The sequence below is a fragment of the Ailuropoda melanoleuca genome, chromosome 2 (genome assembly GCF_002007445.2).
Source record: "Ailuropoda melanoleuca isolate Jingjing chromosome 2, ASM200744v2, whole genome shotgun sequence".
NCBI classification, from domain to species: Eukaryota; Metazoa; Chordata; class Mammalia; order Carnivora; family Ursidae; genus Ailuropoda; species Ailuropoda melanoleuca.
Genome location: NC_048219.1, coordinates 94,343 through 109,984, shown reverse-complemented (window position 1 = coordinate 109,984; position 15,642 = coordinate 94,343). Strand labels below are relative to the sequence as shown.

Here is a 15,642-nt window from a genome sequence, read left to right as displayed (position 1 = left end):
CACAAGGCCTGGCACGTGGAAGACCTCAGTCAATTGTAGCCAGTAGCATTATTAAATATTCCTCATGATACCTGAGGCCTTCATTCAGGAACTTCTCAGGGAAGCATGTGCCCCTGGATGGCCTTGGAGAACGACTCTGGCCATATGGCAAAGAGGGATTTGTCTTGGAGCTTGGGATTCCTTTATACCGAACGAGTGTCCCACACCTGTCTCCCAGTTGGCCCCACTGGAATTTCTAGATTCCTAAGTGACCGGTGAAGGAGGCACCCCTCCTCACCCCTTGAGTTTCCAGGAAGGGTTTGGTCTCTGTTTTGGTGCTTTGTTGTGGGGTTTCCATGGGGAAACTGAGCTTGAAGATTGCATTCATCTCAGCTGCAACACCCCTGGGACCAAACCTGGCTCACCTTCCGGTGTGGGAGCGGGGAGGGGGAGGGAGATGGTGCAGCCAGTGCTGGGCCTCAATCAAAAACCTGTAAGGGATCAGCACTGCTGGGCTCCAGTTAAGCACGAGGACAGCACCATCCAGGGTCCTGCCCATCTGGGCGCGTAGCCTCCCGGGCTCTGACACCAGTGTTCTGTGTCCTGTCTGCTCTAGTCTGTTCTAGTTCCCGATGTCTTGGGCTGCCAAGGAGTCCAAGAGTGAATATGAGCCTTGTACCCAGGCTCCAAAACCATGCTTTCATTCACTTTTTCATTCCAGAACTGGCATTTGGGGGAACAGTGGTGGACTTGCCCTCAAGCAGCCTGCTGTCCGAGGGACCTGGTCAAATTATAACCCAACTGAAACAGCAGTGTTATGACAAGTCTTTTTAAAAAAAAAAATTTAAAAAAATGTTTATCATATGTAATCTCTACACCCAATGTAGGGCTCGAACCCACGACCCTGCGATCACGAGTCCCACGCTCTTCCGACTGAGCCAACTAGGCGCCCCATGACACTCTCTTGTGTTTGGGCATAACCCCTTTAAGAACATGACAAAAATAAAGACACTTCTTCCCAGGAGATGTTAGAAACACAGGCACGTGAAAGTTTGCCTACAGTTTTAGGGTGTTTGTGGATTCTCCAGCCATCCCTTTAAGAACCTCAGCTCAAGAGTTCCTCAATCGTGGCGGGAAAATCGCTGAGAGAGCCAGGCCAGGAGACTATAGAAGTGCAGAGCTAGGAATGCTTCTTAGTCTAGGAATCCAGGCAAGACTGCCTGGAGAAGCCCTACTTACTCCCGCAGCAAGCACTTCTTGAGCCGCTGTGAAATGCTATCCACTGGTGATCTGCCACCGAAGGGAAATCCCTCCTCTCCTGGAACTTACGGTCTAGTGGGGAAAGGCAAAAAAAAAATAAACAAGCAAACAAATCAACAGACACAGGGATGCCTAGAGGTGATGAGGAACCTGCTTTAGGGCAAGTCCCAGGCAGAGGGAACAGTTGATAGAAAGGTCCTGAGGTGGCTGTGAAAATACAGGGCCGGAAGAACGTGTGAAAGAAAGCTAGTGTGGCTGGAGCTTAGCGAGTGGTGAGAGATGGGTGAGGTTGCTGAGCGAGGGCCGAATCACACAGGCCTTGTGGTCCAGGGTAGGGATTAGGATTTTGCTGGGGAGCCCTGTTTCTCTTTTAAGTTCAGAATTTTAAATTTGTATAAATGAAAGCAACATGCACATTTCTTTCTTTCTTTCTTTTTTTTTTTTTAATTCGACAGAGATAGAGACAGCCAGCGAGAGAGGGAACACAAGCAGGGGGAGTGGGAGAGGAAGAAGCAGGCTCATAGCGGAGGAGCCTGATGTGGGGCTCGATCCCACAACGCCGGGATCACGCCCTGAGCCGAAGGCAGACGCTTAACCGCTGTGCCACCCAGGCGCCCCAACATGCACATTTCTTTTCACAGCTGCCTTTTTTCATCCGTCAATGCTTGATAGCTGTTGAATTAATTTATCTTCATCTGTTATATATGATTATGTGGCCCATATACTTATCCATTCTCACACTGATGGGCCTTTAGGCTGTATCCTGTTTTGTGATTCCAACTGAATCCAAAATGGAAGATCAGTGGGGTTGAAGGGTGTGCACATTTTCAACCTTACAGGAAGCTGCCAGATGGCTCTCTAAAGCTCATGTACTAATTTAGATTCCCACTAGCAGCGTCCGAAAGTTCCCATTTCTTTATATCCTTGCCAACAGTTGATATTGTCAGCCTTTTAAGGTTTTGACAATGTTTTGGGTATAAAATGGTAACTCGCTTTAATTTGCATTTCCATGATTACCAGCGAGGTGAAACGTGTAATTTCGTATTTATTGGCTCTTGGGAGTTTCTTCTCTTGAGAATTGTCTGTTCATATCCCTTGTCATTTTCCCACAAGGATGTCTCTTTCTAATTGATTGGTGGCAGTTGTTTATATATTTGGGTTACTAATCCATTGTCTTTTATAAATGTTGCAAAGCTCTTCTCCCACGCTGTTTACTGGAGGGTTTTAAGGAGAGGAGTGACATGCTCTGATTTACATTTTTAAAGATCACTCTAGCTACTGTGTGAAGAATAGATGGGAATGATGGGCATGAATGAAAGTGGGCAAACCTGTTAGAGGGTCATTGTTGTGGTCTCAGGATGAATGACAGCGGCCTTGACTAGGCTGGTAGGAGGGGAAATAGAGAAAGGTAGACAGTTCCAGAGTACATCTTGGAAGGAGAGTTGATAGAACCTGCTGATAGATTCGATGTGGGGCAAGAAGAAAAGATAGGAATCAGGATGACTCTTAAGTTTTTGGCCTGAGCCATTGGGTGGATGGCGGTTCCATTGACTGAGATGGAGAACGGCAGGTGGAGAAACAGGTTTAGGCTGAGAGAGGGGGAATAAACACTTCTGTTTTCAACATATGAAGCTTGAGACAGCCTGTGGATATCCAAGCGTTTAAATCAAAAAGGCAGTTGGAATCGTGAGTTCAGGGGAAACAGCCAGGGCTCAGGATAGACATTCGGGAGTCATCAACACACGGATGGAATTTCAAGCCATGAGACTGGATAAGATGGAAAAGACAAGAGGCTCCCAGGTGAGCCTCAGCACATGACAACATTTAGAGGTTGAGCACACGTGGAGAATCGATAAAGAATGCCCTAGAATGTAAACTCCAGGAGCAGGGTTTTGTTCTGTTGACTGTCCAGTGTCTAGCATAGGCCTTAGCAAGTAGTAGGTTCTTAGTAAATATTTGTTGAAGGAACATGTGACAGAATAAACGAATGAATCAAGAGATTGAGAAGGAGTGGCCAATGAAATAGAAGGAGAACAGGTACCATAGAAGCCAAGAGAAAGAGAAAGGTTTCACGAAGGCAAGCATGGTCACTTGTGTTACATGTTGTGAAGAAGTTGTGTACGAGCTGGACAGAGAAAGGACCACGGGATTTGGCAACACAGACGTCACTGGCAACCATGACAAGAATAGTTAAGGCTTGAAAGAGGTGGAGTTTGTCAGATCCTGTGAGGTAGGGGGCAGGGTGGGGTGGGGAGTGAAAGGATGTTCTGAGCAGTGGAAGAGCATGGGACATGCCAGAGGACAAGTGGGGCTGGTTCCTGTCACTGCAAGTAGTTCCAGCTGAGGGGAAGGTAAGAGAGTGGCCAGGAGAGATGAGACTGGGGCCAACGGTAAGACAGGCTGAGAGGCTGAGGGCAGCCCAGTGGTTTTGATCGTGATCTCTTGGTCTGGAGTTAAGGGAATAGATGTCCATTCAAGATTCAGGGGACAGAATTCCAATTCTAGTTGACTTTTTTCCTCATGTAACTGAAAAGTCCAGGGTTAGATCCTGGCTTCAGGTGCAAGACTTGGATTGTTCTTAGTTCTTCTCTCTGTGTTGGCTTCCTTGTTGGGCAGGCCATTCTCTCAGAGGCAAAAAATCTAGGCTTCCATCCTACTCCCTTAATCTCAGGGGGGAAAGCCTGAGGATTGTATTTCCAGTCCTGCCATCAAATGAAGTCTCATTGGTTCTGCCTGGTGGTCATGTGTCATCCCTGACCCAAACACTGTGGGTGAAGGGAGGGTGCTCTTCTCTGACTGGCCAGGCCTAGGTCCTGTGAGCATCCCTGGAGCTGGTGTGAAGGTGGGTCTACCAGAGGTAATTTCCCATTGGAAAATCAAAGTGCCCACACGAGAGCAGGGTGTGTGTGTGGGGGGGTGGGGGGTAATGCCAAACAAGTCAAGCCACAGAATTTAATGATTACCAAGCGCTAGAAGAACATAGATTTGTAGAATATCAGGATATTAAAAAATGGGGCCGGGGGATTCCTTAGGGAATTCCTACAGATTCCCTAATTCAGTGCTGTCCAACAAAAGTGGACCATGAGCCACAAATGTAACTTTAAATCTTGCAGTACCCACATTAAAAACAATAAGAAAAGAAAACAGAGGAAATTAATTCTAATAATACATTTTAATTAACCAACAAAATCTAAAATATTATCATTGGAAGGTAATCAATCTAAAACGCATTAATGAGATATTTTATATTCCTTTTTCCTATTAAGTCTTCAAAGTCTGTATTTTACACTCACGGAACATCTTAGTCCAAAATCTAAATTTGCCCCAGAAATACTTGATCTGTGTGTAGATTTTATCAAATTCACAATGGAAAAAAGTAGGTTCCCATACCCATGTTGTTTCAAACGTACTGGAGAATTCCCCACGACTTAAGACTTGTATATTTGTTTTAAAATTCAGATTAATTAAAAACGAATACAATTCCAAATTCAATTCCTCAAGTCCCACTTGAGTAAGTGGTTACCATATTGAACAGCATGCCCTGATCCAATGTGTTTGTCAGACGGAGGGGGAAGTGACGCCCAGGGAAGGGAGTGCCCTTCAAGGTCACTGAGCTGAGCAGGGGTAGATCCCTGGTCTGGCCTTCTGACTCTGTCGGGGGCTTTCCAGTCCACCTTACACCTGCCCTGCTCTGAGTAGGTCAGTGAGCACTGACCAAGGAAGCAGCACTAAGGTAGTGGGAGTCCAAATCTTACTGAGGCTCAAATTCTTGCTCAGACGGTAAAAAGTGTCCCTTTATTTTATGTTAATCTTGTCCGTAACCATCCCTGCTACTGGATGATAAATGTGTTTGGAATGAGTGCATAAACGCATCAGCAAACAGTATGCATTTATTGAATACCTCGTGTTCAAAGCACTGCACCCAGCCTTGGGACGTGGAGGTAAGGCTGGCCCAGCTCCTGCCTTTAACGGGCTCACCATCTGGCGGGGGGGGGGCAGGGTGGTAAATGCATCATTTAGGGGGTGCACAGGATGGTATGGGGCAAGTGCTTGTGGGAACAAGCAGATCCCGTGCCTCATGAATGGAAACCACCAGCAAACAGCCTCTGGGGCTGGTTGAGCCCTTGGGAAAATCCACAGGGAGCCCACACCTGGCACTGTTGGGTGTTGGGCCTTGGCCTGTGGGCGTGGGGGTGTTTGGTTAACAGCCCAAAGGCTAGGAGGGTTTGTTTTGGTTGTTGATGTTTGGAACTGAGAGGGGCTATTGTTAGGTGAAGTCTCAGCTGGTTGGTGTGTGGGGTTGGCTCGGGACCACGGGGTGGGTACAGGTTGGAGTGTCTGCCATCAGTTAACATCGCTTTGTTGATGAGAACGTCTCGTCGCTGAGTACTCACAGCATCCTCCTCTCTTCACCATTGTGTGCTCGAGAGCTTGCTCTCTCTCTCTCACACACGCACACACACACACACACGCACGCACACGTGATTGCTACATGATTTAATTTGTGAAGCCCCGTGCACTACAAAAATGCAAGGGTCTCTGGTTCTGAAATGAAGAATTTCAGGATGGTGGCATGGAAGCCACATGTTGACCAAGTTCAGGGCCCCTAGCGGGGGGTCCTCTACAACTGCCCAGGTCCTGAGTCCCAAGTCCCGAGTCTGGGACGGCAACCGCCCACACATGCACCCCACAAGGTGCCTGCTGGTGGTGCTGGACTCGTGCCTTCCCTCTGAAAGGCGAAGCAAGTAGGGCCAAGTGTTTTAGGGATTTGTTATCTCTTGCAATCTGCCCACATCCGGCTGTGAACGGTGACGATCATACCCACTGTACAGATGGGGACATGGAGATGATGAGAACGACCCGGGACCCGAAACCCACACTTTGCTGAGTCTGAAGCTCAGACTCGTTCCTCGGCCTGCCCGCCTCTCCTGCTGAGAAGAGTAAGCCTCCTTGCTTGGTGTCCTTTCTGATTTTTTCCCTAATGTTCTTTTCCTCTGAAGTTTTAGATGGTGAATCTGATAGAAAAATGGAGTCACCAGGTTCCTCTAGCCACTTGGGGTTGGTCGCTCTTCCTGTCAGTGGGTCCCCACCATGAGGACCTGTGGCGTCCCCACCCAGCCCAAATCACCGAGGATTCTCCGGGGGCGGATCTGAGTCACCTCCAGCACTTGTCTGCTTCTCTCCACCCCCACGTGGACTCAAAAGCAACCCATTTTCCTTTAAGTCTTTCTCAGGGTGTTGGTCACCTGAGCCGCACAGGCTCTTACTGAGATTTGGGCTCACGGAGAGAATTGCATCACAGAACAGCAAACAATGGGCAAGTGACATTAGATGCTTCTCCTCTTAGTCATCTCCGGGCCCCCACTGCCTCCCAGGGCTCCTTCCTGACCACGGCTTCCCTGGAACCTCCCATGTTCCATACCTCCTTACTTCTCTCCCATTCCTCCCTGCTACCCAGGCCGTCTCTCCTCCATCTTTCCAGGGATGTCCGCTCATTCATTCATTCATTCATTCACTCACTTATTCACTCCTTACTGAGCATCTAGGATGTGCCAGGCACTGTGCTGGAGATACGGGGCTGAAGTCTCTGCCTTCACGGGCTCCCAGTCTGGTGGGAAGATGGACCTGAAATGCCTGACACAGATACACAGCTTGGCTTCTGAGTTTTGATTGTGACAGATGCTATGAAGGCAAGGAATGGAAAAGTAGAGCAAGATGGAGAAGATCCTTCTTAGATTGTGTGACATGGAAGCCAAGACCTGGAAGATGAGCAGGGACCAGCATGGGAAGAAGGAGACAGAAGGAGGTCCTTAACAGAGGGTACACACGGGCAAGGTCCCTGAGGCACGGAGGAGCTGGGGAGGTCTATGCAGAGTAGAAGGGAGCCAGGGTGCCTGGGCTGCAGCGAGCAAGGGGGACGGCAGAGGAGATGGGGTTGAGGAGCAGGTGGGGTCCCTTGGTGCAGGGGCTGAGATGTGATTCCCAGTCCAGCAGGAAGCTCCAGGAGGCTCCTGAGGATTGGAGTCACGTGGTATAATTACATTTCAAGAAAGACTTCTCTAGCTGTTGGCTGGAGAACAAGCTGGAGGATGGAAAGGACGAGTGGGAGTGGGGGACAATGGCCCACGACTTTAGGGTTCACATGCTGGATGAGGATGGCTGGGTGGGGAACGGTGATGATAGAGGTGGGAGAGGAGGACAGATTGGACATTTCTTTCAGAGGTAGGACTGGATTGTGCTGGAATCGTGTTTGGTGATGGAAGCTGATTCCTCCATTTCTGGAACTTCTTCCCTCATCTACAGCCCCTTGCCTTCAGACGTAGCAATGATGCATGACAGCAACCACCCAGGGCCCTGGGTACAAAACTGTATTCCTGGGTATTAGAGGTGGACACGAAAGGCTGGTGGACCCTTGGACGGTGTTATAGACCCAGTCAAGCACCATGTGGAGGGGTTAAATGGGGTGACCTTTGATAACCCTCTTTTCTTCCTTATCACTGAAGTAATACACAAAAAAGTAAAAAGATTGATGATGTCATGTGTTGTTGGCAAGGACTTGGAGAAAGAGGTATCTCGAATACCATCAGTGGGAAAACCACCAGGCAAATCTTATTTTTGGAGAGTACTTTGGGGTCATATATTTACATTTAAAATATGCATGACCATAGACTTGGCTTCTTAGAATCTTCCTTAAGAATGAGTATGTACGTACCCGCCTGCGTGTCAGCATGGCCTGGGATCTTCCCAGCACTGGTGTTTGTACTAGTCAGAAATTGTAAACCAACACCCTAAATAGTCACCAGTCGTGGACAAGTAGACAAACTGCGGTCCACCCATACCGTAGACACCACGTAGCAGTTAAAGTGACTGAGGCAGCCATCTTTATGACAAGCTCTCCCAGGCCACAGGGTAAGTGAAAAAGCAAGTTACATATCAGTACAGCACATATGTTAGGAGACCAATTATGTAAAAAAAGAAAAAAATCCCCTAAAGAATGCTGCCTCTTTCTAAATGTACAGACATATCCATGCAAAATGCACAGAAAAAAGAACTCAAAGGAATGACATTAAACCGTTCACCGCGATCACTGATGGAGGGGATGGGCCCTGCGATGGGGGTTAAAGATGATGCTGGCCTTAGGCCTTTTGTTTGACGGCTTCACCATGAGTCTCTTTTCGTGCATTACTGGTGTAATTAAAAAGTTCAAACTAAAACATGTATTCGTTGCAAACCCTCTGAAAATGCAGCAAAATGAAAGGGAGAGAAATACCCATGAGATTACATCCCAAAGGTAAGCATTATTAAGGTCTTTGTTTCCAAATCTTTCCTGTATTTTCCCATGCTTTAAAAATATGACTCTATTATTAAACATATTATTTTATGACCTGCTTTTTTTTTACACTTCATATCTTTCCATGCAATTAAAATTTTTCCCAAGCCAAGTTTTTTTTTTTAATGCATTGTCTTATGCTCCTGGTTTTACCATTTCATATTTAAATCCTCTATGGTTGACACATAGCACATTTCTAATTTTTCTTTATTAAATACAAACTTTTAAGCACCTCTTTATACAATTGTCCAGTTGTTTATTTAGGAGAATTTTATTAGGAAATTATATCAGTTAAGGTGATTTGGAAGCTCTTTTTTTTTTTTTTTAAGTAGGCTCCACACCCAACTTGGGGCTTGAACTCATGACCCTGAGATAAGAGTCACGTGCTCTACCAACTGAGCCAAGCAGGCACCCCTGGAAACTCTTGGCGTGCAATGCCCAGTTGCTTTGCATGAAGGGGAAACCGTTGCAGACTCAACAGGGCAATATGTTCCTGACGGTCCCCTTTGCCTGCAGGTTTTTCAAGAGGAGATTCTTGTCCAAAGGGAGAAAAGGTTCCCAGTGGTGTCTTCCTCACAGGAAACCTTTAGAGAGGGAGGAGATGTAAGTCTGTCCAGGTTGGTCTTCAGAGAACTGCCCAAGGGAGCCCCGAAGTCTCTCCCAGAACTGATTTGAGGTTCCAGTGACAAGAAGAATACCATGGAAACCATGTCGGGGTTAACCGTGAGTGTGGCCCCTGGGTGGATCTCCAAAGACCCTGCCCTCAGAGGGAGGTCAGGAGTCAGGTTCCCTCGAGGCCCCCAAAGACGGAGTCTCTCCAAGTGTTGCCACCACACAAAGTGTGTTCGCCTCCCCAGACAGGATGCTGGGTGTTGTTAAGAGGTAAAGACAAAGCTGTGTGAGAGAAGGGTTCTGTGCTGGGCCCAGGAGGTGAGCAGTAAACTCTCTGGAGTTTGCCTGAGGGCTGGAGCGGCTGGGGACTCTGCACTTGGCTGGCAGGACCGGCTTGGGGACAGCTTCTCCAGCAAATCCTAGATTCTCCATCCTTCATACGAGCTCCCCATCCAGCCATCTTTGGTCCGGTGCACGCAACATATTGATAAAAGTGCCCGTTCACAAGATCACTGTGCAGTATATGCAAATATCGAATCATTATGTTGTACACCTGAACCGATATAGTGGTGTATGTCAATTACACCTCAATAATATTAGTAATAATAATAATAATAATAATAATAATAAAAACAACCTGAGGGGCGCCTGGGTGGCTCAGTCAGTTGAGCGTCCAACTCCTCTTGATTTTGGCTCAGGTCATGATCTCAGGGTCATGAGATGGAGCCCCGTGTTGAACTTCGTGCTGCTCCTGGAGCCTGCTTGGGATTCTCTCTCCCTCTGCCCCTCCCCTACTCTCACTTTCTCTCTCTCTCTAAAAAAAACAAAAAAAACCAAAACCAACCCCAAACCATCCATATGATTCAAAGGTGCATCCAGAATAGTCATCACCCCCGCAGTCCCCAACTGCTTCTCTTCTGCCGGTCCCTGCTCGGTTTTCTGCAAATACTAAGTGCATTCATAAGTGCCGTGAAATCATAGTATCGCTGTTGACCCCCACTTTGCAGTCACCCTGAACTGCCAAGATCGCACAAATATATTCCTTTTCCCTCTGTACTTGCTACATCACCCCTGCCACACACTCATCATCGCCCTAAGAACAAATACAGAGAGCTGATCACGGGCGGGGCATTCTGTTAAGCACGGTAGCATTCGTGATTTCACTTAATACTCATGAAACCCTGGAGAGGTAATAGCCTCACGGCAGGTCCCCCCTGTCGTTTTGAGTCTGCAGTCCACACCATCCTCACAGTTGCCAGAGTACAGGGGCCTAGGTGTGGTAGCTGCATTTCCGTTTTGAAATTAAGACCATTTCAGGGGCTCCTGGTTGGCTCAGACAGTGGAGCGTTTGACTCTTGATCTCGGGGTTGTGGGTTCGAGACCCTTATTGGGTGTAGAGATGACTCAAAAATAAAATCTTAAAAACAAAAAAGGGAATTAAGAACATTTCATCCACATAAAACATACCTTATATGTGAGATATTAATAATGATGATGATATTGATAAATTAATATACCCACATCCATCTTGGGAGAGCTGACATTACAAGGTCTTGAAGCTTCCCCCTTGTGCCTCGGCAGCCTTTCCTCTCCCTCCCATCTGGAGGCAATAACTACCCTGGATTTTGTATCTATTGCTCCTTTACCCTTTTCCGTATAGTTTTCTCACAGTTGGATGCAGTCTTGAACAATATATTGTCTAGCTCTGCATGTTTTGAAATTCAGAGTCATAGCATCAGACAGCATTTTCCTACAGGGCGTGTGTTTGTTGCACGTTTTGTTTGTGACAGTCACCCACGTTGTTGAGTGCAGCTGTAATGCGTTTGTTTTTGCTGTCGAAACACACCGTATTGTATGAATAAACTGCAAATCATCAATCCATTCTCCTCTTTATGGACATAGGGTTGCTGCCGTCCACATTGATTACATCTCCTGACGCACACATGGAAGGGTTTCCAGGTGAGACACACAGGAAGAGAAATGCTGGGTAGTAAGGTGTGTGCATCTGAACTTGACCTGATGATGCCAAGTGGCTTTCCTAGATGCCTGTATGAATCTATGCTCCCACAAGCAGTGTATAAGAGCTTGCATTGTTCCACAGCCCTGACAACACTTGGTGTTGTCAGACTTCAACACTGGTGCCAACCTGGTGGGTGTAAGTTGGCATATTATGGAGGTTTTAGGCTTGCATTTCTCTCATTCCTGATGAGGTTGGGTGTCTTTTCATGCTTCTTGGCAATATTGTTTCCTTGCCTGCACAATGCTGGGTTATGTTCTTTAGTCCTTTTTCTAGCATGTTGTCTTTTTCTTATTGATTCTTTAGGAGCTCTTTATATATTAGGGTCCTAATTTTTTGTAAATTACTTGCATTCCGGGTGTCATTTCCCAATCCATGGCTTATCTTTTCACTTTCTAAGTGGTGACATTTTGTGAACAGAAGTTCTTATTCTTAACATAGGAGCCTATATCCAGGTTTTTCCTTATGGTGTGTGCTTTTTGTGTCTTTTTAAAGAAACTTCTCCCTACCCTGAGGTCCTATCTTTTCTTTCAAAAGTTTGCTTTGCACATTTAGGTCTTTTCGTCCACCTGAAATTGGTTTTGTATAAATAAGGATCCAATTTCAGTAATTTTCCACGTGGATAAGCAACCATCCTGGCTTTATTTGTGGAATGCTTCCTTTTCTTCCTTATTTTGCAAAACCACCTCTTCTCTAGATCACATTTCTGTTTATGCTTGAGTCGGCTTGTAGAATCTCTAGTTGGAGCCACTGATCTGGTCTGAGCCAAATCCACACAACTCCAATTACTAATGTCTTAACGATCACTTTTGTATTGTGCGTATTGATACCTGGTAAGCCAAACTCTACTCCTTGTAATTCTTCAGGAATGTCTTGGCTCTTTTTGGCCTTTTGCTTTTCCTTATAAAATACAGAAAGAGACTGTCACATGCCATGAGCACCTTGTTGGGATTTCATTTGGAACTGCACTGAGTGAAAATGGATTTGTGCAAAAATATATTTTATATAGTTAATATTTATTCATATTTACCTGTATGGTTGTCTCTTTTCTTCTCATTGTCCTATTTTGTGTTTTGGACCTTTCCTCTGGGATTATTTTCCTTCTTCTGGAGATACATCTTTATTTCTTTTTAAAAAGATTTTATTTATTTATTTCAGAGAGAGCGAGAGCACGAGCGGGGGTAGGATCAGAAGGAGAAGCAGACTCCCCACTGAGCAGGGAGCCGGAGGCGGGCCTCGATCCTGGGACTGCAGGATCATGACCTGAGCTGCTTAACCAACTGAGCCACCCAGGTGCCATGAGATACATCTTTAAAAGTGTCTTTGTGGGGCGCCTCGGTGGCTCAGTCAGCTAAGCATCCGACTCTTGATTTTGGCTCAGGTCCTGATCTCAGGGGCATGGGATCCAGCCCTGCATTGGGATCCATGCTGGATGTGGAGTCTGCTTGGGATTCTCTCTCCCTCTCCCCCACCCCTGCTGCTTTCTAACTTTCTCTAAAAAAATTATTTTTTTAAAAAGATTTTATTTATATATTTGACACAGAGAGACCGCCAGCGAGAGAGGGAACACAAGCAGGGGGAGTGGGAGAAGAAGAAGCAGGCTTTTAGCGGAGGAGCCTGATGTGGGGCTCGATCCCAGAATGCCGAGATCACACCCTGAGCCAAAGGCAGACGCTTAATGACTGCGCCACCCAGGCGCCCCAGTAAATTAATTTTTAAAAGTAAAAAATAAAAGTGTCTTTGTTGAAGATTTATCGGTGGTCAAGATACCCAATATGGGCTTATTTGAAAATTTTGTCCTTGTTCTTGAAAGATAGTTTTGCTGGGTATGCAATTCTAGTTGATAGTTATTTTCCCTTGGTCTCTGGCTATAGTTGTTACAGTTGAAAAGTCAGCTGTCCTCAAACTCTTGTGGGTTTTTTTGGTTGGTAAATCTCTATTTCCCGGACTGTATTTTCTCTTTGACCATGCTCTCCTGTAGGTTCATTACGTTCTATAGGGATGCGGATTTGAACTTTTATCTTGCTTCAGATTTATTGTGCTTTTTGAATTCGTAATGATTCACATCTTTCATCAATTTTGAAAAATTCTTAGCCATTCTCTTTTTGATTATTGCTTTTCTCCCCTTGTATTCATTTCTTGCGGCCACAAACTTAGTCTAAAAACAACAAAAATTCATTATTTCACAGTTCTAGGGGCCAAAACCCCTTAAACAGTATGTTTGGGCTGAAGTCAAGGTGTTAGCAGGGCCATGTTTCCTCTGGAGGCTCAAGAGGGGGAATCTGCTCCTTGTCCCTTCCAGCTCCTGGTGGCCGCCAGTTCCCGTGGGCTGGCAGTCATTGTAGTCCAGGCTTCAAGGGCAGGATCTTCAAACCTCTCTCTGCTTTGTCTTCATACTGACTTCTCTTCTGTGTGTTGTCCGATCTCCCCTGTCTCCCTCTTAGAAGGACACTCTGATGCCATTTACAGATCCTGGACTATCCAGGCTAATCTGCACATCCTAGGACCCTTAACTTAATTACATCTGCAAAGACCATTTTTTTTTTGCCATATGTGGTTACATTCACAGGTTCCAGGCACCAGAACATGGAAATCTTTTGGGGGGGGGCTATTTTCAGTCTACCAATGACATGTGTGTCACAACCTCCCTCTAGCCCCCATGTCTTTAGTCTTTATTTCATAGTCTATCACATCGTCCCTCTGTGCTATGTTCTAGGTAGTTTCCCCAGATATAGCTTCCATTTCCCTGGATGATATTTCAGCCCTGTGTAATCCACTATTTAGTCCAGACGTTGATGTTTACAATTTCACTTAATATATTTTTCTTTCTTAGAAGTTCTATTTGGTTCTTTTTCCATTCTCCATGGTCAATTTTATAATCTCTTGTTCCTTGCTCAGTTTGATTTTCTTTTTGCAGAAAATTTTTTAAGATTTATTTATTTGAGAGAGAGAGAGAGAGAGAAAAAACGTGCATGTGAGTTGGGGGAGGGGCAGAGGGAGAGAATATTCAAGCAGACTCCCCGCTAAGCATGGAGCCTGACACAGGGCTCAATCCCCAGACCCATGAGATCATGACCTGAGCCAAAATGAAGAGTAGACCCAACTGAGCCTCCCAGGCACCCCAGTTTGATTTTCCTTTGAATTGATTCAATTCTTTACATTGAATGTGGCTAGAGAAAAAGTCACCACTCTTTTATGAAAATTTCCTTTGGAAATGATCAGAGAAATGGGCCAGTAGCTGGAGAGGATTGTAGGGTCAAAGTGATCATCATAACGATGATGATGGTGATGGTGATGTTGGGGGAAGGTGGAAATTTATATGGTGATGAGAATGACCTAGCAGACAGGGGTCAGTTCATGGGGCAATGTTCTTGTGCGGGGGAGAGCAGAAGGTCCAGGGCATGAAGGGAGATGTGGGGCTCAGGTATGGCTGGAGAGTTCACTTCTAGCAACCAGGGAATGGCAGAGCCCAGAGTCGGATAGGTTAGAATGAGGTGATGGACAGGTGTGGGCCATCTCTTCCGGTTGCTTTGCTTCCTCAGTAAATAGGAAGGAAGGTCATCGGCTGAAAGGGAGGATGGGGAGGAGGTGTCCAACCTATGAGAGAGAGAAGGTGTAACATGGTCATCTGTGAGAGTGGGAATTCGAATGGAATAGATCGTCAGCAGCCCAAAACACACGGGATGCTAGTGGGCTGAATTTAATAAGAGACTGATCAGCATGGTTGTATTTTTGAAGCACAGATTTGACCATGTCCCTCCCTTGCTTAAAACCCACATTCACTCCCTTGCTCCACACTCCTTTGTGTGGCATTCAAGGTCATCCATAACCCAGCTGCACTCAATCCCAGTCCTGCCTTTCACAGCCCAGCAACTCAGAGTTACTTGAAATTTGCCAGATTTCACAGTTCTCTGTCCTGGCTCTTACTGTTCCCACTGCCTGGAACGCCCTTCCCTGCCTCACCACCTCCCTCCCACAACGAGCTCCCCTCCAACGATGAGTCTGCCTAGGGAATCTGCTTCACCCCACAGTGCCCTGGATGGAATTTTCTCATCTGTTACAGCTCCCACTAAACCCCATTGGCAATCATTTATGGTTTTTCCTTATCTACCTCATCGAGGGCATAGACCGCCTTCTGTCCTTTCTGTGTCCCTGGCATCCTGCACCGAGCAGGTGCTAAGACAGTGTCCACCGAGAGGACTGACTGATGGCTTCTAGAGGACAGCTGGGTCAGGCCAGCAGGGGTGTTACCCAGAGGGCCATTAGTGGGATCGCTGGACTGCAGGGAAGAGACAAGAACATTAGCCAGGAAGCAGAGCCAAAGCCTGAGGTCAGGAGAAAGCAGGCCAGGCTCCCAAGTGTAGGGCTGAGAGGGAAGTGGAAGGGGAGGCTGACGGAGCGAGCGGGGAGCGGGCGGGGTGGGCCCTCGTGGTCCATGACGCAC

At 46.5% G+C, this 15,642-nt stretch overlaps 1 non-coding gene across 1 annotated transcript; it reads right to left on the bottom strand.

Moving 5' to 3' along the window:
* Window positions 1–854: 854 nt before the first annotated feature.
* Window positions 855–927, bottom strand: TRNAT-CGU. The gene has a single exon. It is a non-coding gene; the product is annotated as a tRNA-Thr (tRNA).
* Window positions 928–15,642: the final 14,715 nt, after the last annotated feature.